Source organism: Vipera ursinii (genome assembly GCF_947247035.1).
Source record: "Vipera ursinii genome assembly, chromosome: 3".
NCBI lineage: Eukaryota > Metazoa > Chordata > Lepidosauria > Squamata > Viperidae > Vipera > Vipera ursinii.
Genome location: NC_139516.1, coordinates 1,013,726 through 1,024,310, shown reverse-complemented (window position 1 = coordinate 1,024,310; position 10,585 = coordinate 1,013,726).

The window sequence follows — 10,585 nt, the reverse complement described above, 5'->3', positions numbered from 1 at the left end:
GTGAGCCCAAAATTTCTGCGGCTAAGCGAGGGGTGTGTGAAGTGAGTTTTGCCCCATGTTACGACCTTCCTTGCCCCAGTTGTTAAGTGAGTCACTGCAGACCTCAAGTGAGTCTGGCTTCCCCTCCCTCCGTTGACTTTGCTTGTCGGGAGGTAGCCAAGGGGGATCACGTGACCCCGGTGTTGAAAGAAAAATCTTCATCACGGTCCCGTCCAAGCCGGGAATAAACGACATGGCGACTGCTTTAGAAAGAAGGTTGCAGTTTATTGAAGAGCAGAGCCAGACAGGAAGGTGGCCCTGGAAGAAAGAGAGGGGGTGAGCACTTGTAGGGAGTGGGTTTTTATACCCTCTGGAGCCTTTTGTTTGGAGTTGTTTCCTGTTCCTGTTTGAGGCTTTGTATTTCCTGTGTCATGTATTCTGACCCGTGACCCTTTGGCATCTGTGGGTTAATCCTATTATTTATTTATTTATTTATTGATGGGATTTATATCCCGCCCTATCTCCCGAAGGACTCAGGGCGGCTAACAATAAAACATATAATAAGTACATAAATCAAGATAAAATGAAATTGAGAACATCAGTGCAATAAAAAATTAGGTCCTGTCTTAGAATTTGGGTGGGGTATGTGGATTTTAGGGGTCTTCTAAATCTTCTAGCTGGGGCCTCCAACCTTCCTGAATGGATGATCACATCTGCATTTCTACAGAGCTGGTTTCCGCTTGGGTGGAAGGGAGACCTGTGGCTATTAAGAAAAAAACTGGGGATGCTTTTCTGCCTCTTTAAGATCCTTTGAGGAAATATATTTTTTCTGCCCTTTTAATATTTCCTTCTCTGGGGGGGGGGCTGACTTCCCACAGTGCCCCTTTGGCATTGGTGGGTTAATCCTATTATGTCCTGTCTTAGACTTTGCGTGGGGTATGTAGATTTTAGGGGTCTTCGTCTTCCTAAGCTTCTAGCTGGAAGCCTCCAACCTTCCTGAATGGATGATCACATCTGCATTTCTACAGAGCTGGTTTCTGCTGAGTTGTCTGGCTGGGGGGTGAGGGGAGAAGTTTCTGCCTTGAAGATCCTTTGGGGAAATATAATATTCTGCCTTTTAATATTCCCCAAAATATATTTTTTCCCCAGGGGGTGGGGGGTGGGGCTGACTTCCCACACCGGGACACTGCGACTGTCATAAATAGGAGTCCATTGCCAAGCATTCAAATTGTGATCCCAGGACACGGGGATGCCGCAACGATCGTCGGTGTAAATGTCGGCCGTGAGTCACTATTTTCAGCACCCTTGTAACTTTGAACAGTCACTAAGCGAGTCGGCGGGCTCGGAAACGGGTGCGAAAAGAGAGACATTCTACCAGTCATATTGTTTTGGGTTCTGCTCTGTGGAATTGGGGGACGGGGGACGGATCTGTAGAGAAGATAAAGGAATATTTTTCTCAAACAGGGCTCTTCAAACTGGGCCCTTTGATGACTTGTGGACTTCAACTCCCAGCATTCCTCAGCCAGCATTCCTGTGTTATTTTACCCTGCAGTTTTTCCAAAGCTTTCTTCTCCAGCAAAAGAGGCTTCTGTTTCCTATCTTATTGTCTTCTCTCTCTCTCTCTCTCTCTCTCTCTCTCTCTCTCTCTCTCTCTCTCTCTCTGTGTGTGTGTGTGTGTGTGTGTTTGTGTGTGTGTGTGTGTGTGTGTGTGTTCATTCCTTTGCAGCCGAACTTCAACGCTGGACAAACATTGCTCCAGGCAGGATCTTCCCTTCTATCCTTTTGCAGCCTTGGAAAATCTTTCCGCTCTTCTTCCCCTCCCAATCTGCCAGAGCCCCACTGTTTCACACACACACACACACACACACACACTGCCTTCCCTTGGGGTGGATTGGAGGCCTGGGAAGCGGGGAGGCTGCAGGACCCTGGAGACATGACAGTGTAGCAGGAGGCAGAACCTCCCAGCCCAGAGCCCTGGGTCGACCCAAGAGGAGATTCCTGCAAGGGTCACACTTCCTTGTCCTGCTCTCTGGAAAAGAGACACTGTGCAAGGACACTCGGGAAGGGCAGACAAACCCACCCTGGGCTGCTCTTTGGCCTGAGGGGAAAGGAGAGCGGGTTCCCTCACTGACACCCCCACTTTGACATGCAGCCCCCTTGCACAAGTGAGTTTTCTCCAGCCCTCGTCCCTCTGCTGGCTGATTGTGGGTGGTGTTGTACATGGTGGGTGTTGTAGTCCAGCCGGACTCTAGAGGGTACCTGGCTGGGGGAAGGAAACGAGCAGGCAATGCTGGACAACCTGTGAACTGTGGGGTCCTTGGTGCTCTCTGAGCCTGGCTGTTTTCTGGCAGTTTTCCCATTAGGGAGCATCCTCAGTGCTTGAAGGAAATGGATTTGGCATGGAGGAGGAGGAGGAGGAAGAGGAGGAGGAGGAAGAGATCTGTGGGGTCCTTGTTGCTCTCTGAGCTGGGTGGTTTTCTTGGAGATGTTTCATGACCCAACTAGGCAACATCATCAGTGCTGGAAGGGAGGAGGGTTTGGGAGAGGAGGAGGAGGAGGAGGAGGAGGAGGAGGAGGAGGAGGAGGAGGAAGCCTGTGGGATCCTTGGTTCTCTCTGAGCTTGGGTGTTTCCTTCCAGTCCTTTCATGATCCAACTAGATAACATTATCAATGCTAGAAGGGAGGGGGGTTTGCAGGGAGGAGGGAGGAGGAGGAGGAGGACTGTGGGGTCCTTGGTGCTCTCTGAGTTTGGTGGTTTTCTTGGAGACGTTTCATGACCCAACTAGGCAACATCATCAGTGCTAGAAGACAGTGGGAGGAGGAGGAGGAGGAAGAAGAAGAGGAGGAGGAGGGAGAGAGGAAGAGGAGAAGAAGAAGTGGAGGGGGAGGAGGACAACTGTGGGGTCCTTGTTGCTCTCTGAGCTGGGTGGTTTTCTTGGAGACGTTTCATGACCAAACTAGGCAACATCATCAGTGCTGGAAGGGAGGAGGGTTTGCAGAGAGAACAAGGAAAAGGAGAGGAGGAGGAGGAGGAGGAGGAGGAGGGGAAGGACTATGTGGCCCTTGGTGCTTTCTAAGCTTGCTGTTATCCTGCAGACATTTCATGACCCTTCAGTGCTAACAGGAGTGGGGTTTGCTCTCTGTTTATATACCAGTGGCTTGCACCGTCAGTTTTGGTGAGAGCGCTGGTTTTTTCCTTGATAATTCCTTGATTAGATTATTATTTATAAACGGAGAGCAAACCCCAGTCCCTTTTAGTATTCAAGATGTTGTCTAGTTAGGTCACGAAAGATCTGCAAGAAAACTACCAAGCTCAGAGAACATCGAGGACCGCAGACTAACAGAACAACAGAGTTTGTTGGAAGGGACATTGGGGGTCATCTAGTCCAACCCCCTGCTCAGGCAGGAAACCCTACACCCATTTCGGGCAAATGGCTGTCCAGTCTCTTCTTAAAAACTTCCAGTGTGGGAGCATTCACAGCTTCTGGAGGCAAGGAGTTCCACTGGTTAATTGTTCTCACTGTCAGGAAGTTTCTTCTTAATTCCAGGTTGCTTCTCTCCTTGATGAGTTTCCATCCGTTGTTGCTTCTTGTCCTTGTCTTCTGGTGCTTTTGGAGAAGAGCTTGACTCCCTCTTCTTTGGGGCAGCCCCTGAGATACTGGAAGGCTGCTATCATGTCACTCCTAGTCTGAACTTCCTGGATAGGTTGGTCCTCTGCTCCTCTTCTGCTCTTTGCCAGCTTTGCCAGTTGGAGTCCCCATGAATGGTCCACCTTCTCCTCTTCCCTCTCCAGAACTTTTCAGAGTTCCTCCAGAGTGGAAGTTTTTCCCTCTGCTTTGTCTCACAAACTTTGGCCATTAATAATGGATTTGCTGAGAGCGTTTTTCCCTCCGGCTGTAAACAAACCATCTATTTCTTTTCTGCCGCCCATTAAAAGGCCAAAAGCTTCGCTGGTTATTTATTGTTTAGTCCAAAAGCAGATTAACTATGCCCCAGACAGCTTCCAGACTTTATTTTTATACGGTTTGATCACAGATGGAGATTGGTGGGGGCCAGAAGAGGGAAGCCGCTCAATCAATTTCTCATATTAAACTTTGGAAGCTCTTTGTGGAGGGAGCCTGTTAAGCCACCTGGCCTTTACGCTACGGGGATTTTATTTTATTATTTTATTTTATTTTATTTTATTTTATTTTATTTTATTTTATTTTATTTTATTATTTTATTTTATTATTTTATTATTTTATTTTATTTTATTATTTTATTTTATTATTTTATTATTTTATTTTATTTTATTTTATTTTATTTTATTTTATTTTATTTATTTTTTATTTTATTATTTTATTTTATTTACAAAACTAAGATGTAGTAGGACATCAAATCATCTAAATTATGGATCCATTCTCCATATTCCAGGCACAGCAGCAGTCATGGGAATACATGAGGCTTATTCAGAAGCAAAATAGGAGGGAAGCAGGCTCAATTTTTGACATTGAAATGGCTGAATGGGGATGGATACTTTTTCCTTCCTTCCTCCCTCCCTCCTCTTATTTCTTTCCTTCCTTCCTTCTTCCTCCTTCCTCCTTCTCTTATCCCTACCCTTCCTTCTTCCTTCTTTCCTTCCTTCCACCTCACTCCTCTTATTTCCTTCCTCCCTCCTCCCTCCTTCTCTCATTTCCTTTCTCCCTTCCTTCTTTCTTATTTCCTTCCTCCCTCCTCCCTCCTTCTCTCATTTCCTTCTTCCTCTGTGAAGATCTGACCTGGAAAGTTAACACAACCCAGGTGGACAGAAAGGCCCAACAGAGGCTTCACTTCCTCAGGGTCTTGCGGAAGAACAGGGTAGAACAACAGCTAATTACCAGCTTTTACCAACAGCTTTTACCAGTCTACCATAGAGAGTGTCCTCTCGTATGGTATCGTGGTTTGGTATGCTGGTCTGACAACCGCGGATAGGAAAGCATTACAGAGGGTAGTGAGCACAGCACAAGACATTGTGGGCTGTTCCCTGACACCACTGGATGACCTCGCCAGGCCCCGCTGCCTTGGAAGAGTGAGGAAAATTCTCAGGGATGACTCACGCCCTGGACGGTATCTCTTTACTCTCCCACCATCCGGTAGGAGATATAGGAACGTAGCCAGCCGTACCAACAGGCTGAAAAATAGCTTTTATCCGTGGGCTGTTAGGCTTTTGAATGGGACATCATCTTATGCAGAATTGACTTGGGAGGCCGGTGTGTGGTGTAGTGGGTTCACATAGTGTGGTGGGATGGAGGGTTTGTTGTCACTGTGTGTTGGGGGGAGAGAGCACGGGGGGGGGAGGAGGCTCAGCTAATCTCAGTGTACACATGTTGTACTTTGACAATAAAGGTTTATTATTATTCCTTCCTTCTGTCCTTCCTTCCTCCCTCCTCCCTCCTTATTTCCTTCCTTCCTCCCTTCCTCCTCCTTCCTTAGTTCCTTCCTTCCTCCTCCCTTCTTCTCATTTCCTTCTTCCTTCCTCCCTCCCTCCTCCCTCCTTCTCTTATTTCCTTCCTCCCTTCCTCCTCCTTCCTTATTTCCTTCCTTCCTCCTCCTTTCTTCTTGTTTCACTTCCTTCCTCCTTCCTTCCTTCCTCCTTCCTCCTACTTATTTCCTTCCTTCCTTCCTCCTCCTTGTCTTATTTCCTTCCTTCCTTTTCCTCTTTCCCCTCCTCTTCTCCTCCTTCCCTCCCTAGATGTAGGTGATCCAGATCTACAATTCTGTGATAAATATAATTTCCTTAAATCAAACAATCTCAACAACAAAAGAAACCCCAAAATGTCTACCGCCCATTGTTCCTTCTCTTTAGTTCACCCCGAGAAACCAAATAGGGGACTGGGAGCTCAGAAGCTTCGCTGCAAATATTCTTCTGCCTCACGCAGGATCCAAAAGTAGAGTCATCTCTGGATTTTTAACATGCCCATGATGCAAATACTGGGCCCAGGACGCACAAGACCTTTTCCAGATGACCCTGAACCAAGGCATAATATTCAGCCTTCTTCTGCGTCTGTTCAGGGCAGCTGTGTTTGTCTTCTGAAGACCATGAGTCAGGGTGGGCAACCTTGGCTCTTTTATGACTGGTGGACTTCAACTCCCAGAATTCCTGAGCCAGCTTGGGGGAACTATGGCCCCCTCATGACTCGTGGACTTCAACTCCCAGAATTCCTCAGCCAGCATGGGGGAACTGTGGCCCCTTCATGACTTGCAGACTTCAACTCCCAGAATTCCTGAGCCAGCATGGGGGAACTATGGCCTCCTCAGGACTTGTGCACTTCAACTCCCAGAATTCCTGAGCATGCATTGGGGAACTGTGGCCCCTTCGTGACTCGTGGACTTCAACTCCCAGAATTCCTGAGCCAGCATGGGGGAACTATGGCCCCTTCGTGACTCATGGACTTCAACTCCCAGAATTCCTCAGCCAGCATGGGGGAACTATGGCCCCTTCATGACTGGTGGACTTCAACTCCCAGAATTCCTCAGCCAGCATGGAGGAAACCTTGGCCCCTTCATGATTGGTGGACTTCAACTCCCAGAATTCCTGAGCCAGCATGGGGGAACTATGGCCCCTTCATGGCTTGTGGACTTCAACTCCCAGAATTCCTGCGCCAGTGTGGGGGAACTATGGCCCCATTTATGACTTGTGGACTTCAACTCCCAGAATTCCTGAGCCAGCATGGCTCAGCTTGGAAACTCCCTTTCCCCTCAGCATGGCTGGCTCCAGGAATTCTGGGAGTTGAAGTCCACAAGTCATAAAAGAGCTAAGGTTGCCTATCCCTGCCCTGGGCGAATGTTCTTTCCTGCCATCCAGCTCCAGCTGCCTCATTCCTCTCCCATGGCAATGGGGAAAAGGATGTTGCTCCAACTTCCATGGTCCATAATGATGGATGCTCAGAAGGGCAGCCTTCTCATCCATGCCTGCCGTGACCTGCTCAATGTTCTGATTGTGATTCCGTGAACCTGGAACAGCGCATCGAGTTTTGGTCACCACATTACAAAAAAAATAAAGATGTTGAGACTTTAGAAAAAATGCAGACAGGTGCAACTCATGACAATTAAAGGCCTGGAGACAAAAACACAAAGAATGGTGTTGGCCAGTCTAGAGAAATGGACGAGGGGGGACAGGATAGCAGTCTTCCAGTATCTCAGGGGCTGCCCCAAAGAAGAGGGAGTCAAGCTGTCCTCCAAAGCGCCTGAAGACAGGACAAGAAGCAACGGATGGAAACTCACCAAGGAGAGAAGCAACCTGGAACTAAGGAGAAATTTCCTGACAGTGATGACAATTAACCAGTGGAACAACCTGCCTCCAGAAGCTGTGAATGCTACAACAATGGAAGCTTTTAAGAAGAGACTGGACAGCCATTTGCCTGAAATGAGTATAGGGCTTCCTCCTTGAGTAGGGGGCTGGACTAGAAGATCTTTGAGGTCCCTTCCAGCTCAATTCTGATTGATTGATTGATACCATCTCTTCTTCCAGTGAAGCTGGAAGACCTTCCCAGCCTTAGCCACCCTCTCTGATGGGCTTTGCTCCTTCCTGCATCTCCTGGGTCCTTGCGTGTACCAAGAATTCCTCTGTGTTTGAGGAATGTGTTGAATAGGACGCCAAACGCCTCTGGCAGGTTCACGACATGCCACAAGGCTTGGTTTCCAATCAGTCCTTCATCCATCTGGAGGCAACCCTGATCAGTGTTTAACATGCTGCTGGAATATCCTTCCCAAAACGACAGGTGTAACCGGGTGACTTATCTGGAGGAATAACGCCGCCAACTGCAGAAATACATCTTTTTAGGAAGTTAGACACGATTCGAGCTTTGGTTTGAAAGCCGTCCAGCAGAGAGCTTACAAATTACAGGTTCTGTGCAAGCCAGCAGCGTTTGTTGTTGCTGTTGTTCTGGTCCCTGAAGTCCAAATGCCTGGCGGCCATCACAGTGACGGGATGCTCAACCTCGAGCGAGCAGAAATGAGGAGCTTGACGTTAAAAGGGATGCCTAGATGAAAAGAGGGAAGCAGGAGCCCTTTAACAAATGAAACAAAATCAGCCCAGTCCTTGGCAGGGACTCCAGACTGTGCAGGAAACACCCATCTGTTAATGTTTGGCAAGTAGATTCAATTAGTCTGAAGAGAATGGCTGGCTGAGAGACGCACTGACTAATTGGCACAACGCTCAAGGAAGCAATAAAAGAGAATCAGGGCTGAACCGGGAGACCCTCTGTGGGCTTGGCAGTTTTCCTGCAGACATTTCATTATTCAATTATTTTATTTATTTTTATTTTATTTTAATTCCATTTATATTCCGCCCTTCTCCGAAGACTCAGGGCGGCTTACAAGCTTAGCAGTAGCCTTCATTCTATGTATATGCCTGCTTATTAGGGCTTTCACACACCCACCCCAAGCGGCATTATTACAAAGTCAGCTTAATTTTTATTTTATTTATTTTATTTTTAATTCCATTTATATCCCGCCCTTCTCTGAAGACTCAAGGCGGCTTACAAGCTTACAAGCCTTCATTCTATGTATATGCCTGCTTATTAGGGCTTTCACACACCCACCCCAAGCGGCATTATTACAAAGTCAGCTTAATTGCCCCCAACAATCTGGGTCCTCGTTTTACCTACCTCGGAAGGATGGAAGGCTGAGTCAACCTTGAGCCTGGTGGGATGAGAACCTGCACTCATTGCAGGCAGCTGGTGTTACTTAAGGAGGCATTAGGGTTAGGGTTAGGGTTAGGGAACATCATCAATGTTTGAAGGGAGTATGGCTTGTGAGGAGGAGGAGGAGGAGGAGGAGGAGTGTGGAGTCGTTGGCGTTCTCTGAACTGGGTTGTTTTCTAGGAAACGTTTCATGACCCAAACTAGGTAACATCATCAGTGAATTTATGGAGAGGAGGAGGGAGAGGAGGAATAGCAGCATGACAGAGTTGGAAGGGACCTTGGACATCTTCCAGCCCAACCCCCTGCTCAACCCGGAGACCCTATGCCATTTCAGACAAGCAGCTATGCAGCCTCTTCTTAAAAACCTCCAGTGACGAAGCACCCACAACTTCTGGAGGCAAGCCATTCCACCAAATTTTTCTCTCAGGAAATTCCTCCTTAGTTCTAGGTTGCTTCTCTTTTTGATTAGTTTCCATCCATTACTCTGCCTTCAGATGCTTTGGAGAATAGCTTGACTCCCTCTTCTTTGGGGAAGCCCCTGAGATATTGGAAGACTGCTATCATGTCCCCCCTCGTCCTTCTCTTCATTAAACGAGACATGCCCAATTCCAGCAGCCGTTCCTTATATGGTTTAGCCTCCGGTCCCCTGATCATCTTGGTTGCTCTTCTCTGCCCTCTTTCTAGAGTCTCAACATCTTTTTTACATCGTGGTGACCAAAGCTGGATGCTGTATTCCACGTGTGGCCTTACCAAGGCCTTGTAAAGTGGTATTAAGTGATCTTGATTCTGTCCCTCTGTTAATGCAGCCTAATAGTGTGTTGGCCTTTTTTGGCAGGTGCCGCACACGGCTGGCTCCTATTTAAGTGATTGTCCACTAGGACTCCCAGGTCCCTCTCACAGTTGCTACTATTGGGCCAGATGCCATGATTGTAACTGTGGGTGAAACTATGGTCATAAGTTAAGGACTGTTTTGTTCTGCATCATATCTAAGAAATTAAAACTATCTAATTAATCCTCCAGAAAATGTACTCGACCTGGTTACAGAGTCAACCTGTTTTCTAGATTCGTAAAATCCAGCAACCCCCAATTGGGGTGGATCCCTTCTGCCCTGATTCAGTACTACCCTAGGGGCACTTCAAATAAATAAATGCACTGTGCGACACACTCTGTTTGTTCTGTATCAATCCTGGTTTGTCCTTTCTAGTTTTGCAAACCAGTCTCTTTGGTTGCAAAGATGCTGCACTAGGAGTAAGACCCCACTTGGAATACTGCACCCAGTTTTGATCACCACGATAAAAAAAAGATGTTGAGTCTCTGGAAAGAGTAGAGAAAAGAGCAACAAAGATGATCGGGGGACTGGAGGCTGAACCATATGAAGAATGGTTGCTGGAATTGGGTATGTATAGTTTAATGAAGAGAAGAGTGAGGGGTGACATGATAGCAGTGTTCCAATATCTCAGGGGCTGCCACAAAGAAGAGGGAGTCAAGCTATTCTCCAAAGCACCTGAAAGCAGGACAAGAAGCAACGGATGGAAACTCATCAAGGAGAGAAGGCAAAATTTCCTGATACTGAGAACAATTAATCAGTGGAACAGCTTGCCTCCGGAAGTTGTGGGTGCTTCATCACTGGAGGTTTTTGAGAAGACAGTGGACCAACGTTTGTCTGAAATGGCATATGGCTTCCTGTGTGAACAGCGGCTTGGACTGGAAGACCTGAAGGTCGCTTCCAACTCTGTGATTCTGTTATTATTCAATTATAAATGTGCTTCCCTGCACTGCACCATCGCAGAAGAGGAGCTATCACACAGGTTAAGCTAGTGAAAATGGCAGGCAGCCTCTCCTGGCAGACACCTGACCTGGTTACTTTATTTGTCTTGGGACAAATGAATGGCATCGAATGGCCCCAGGTAGTATTCCTTGGTAAATGAGCATTCACCCCCATT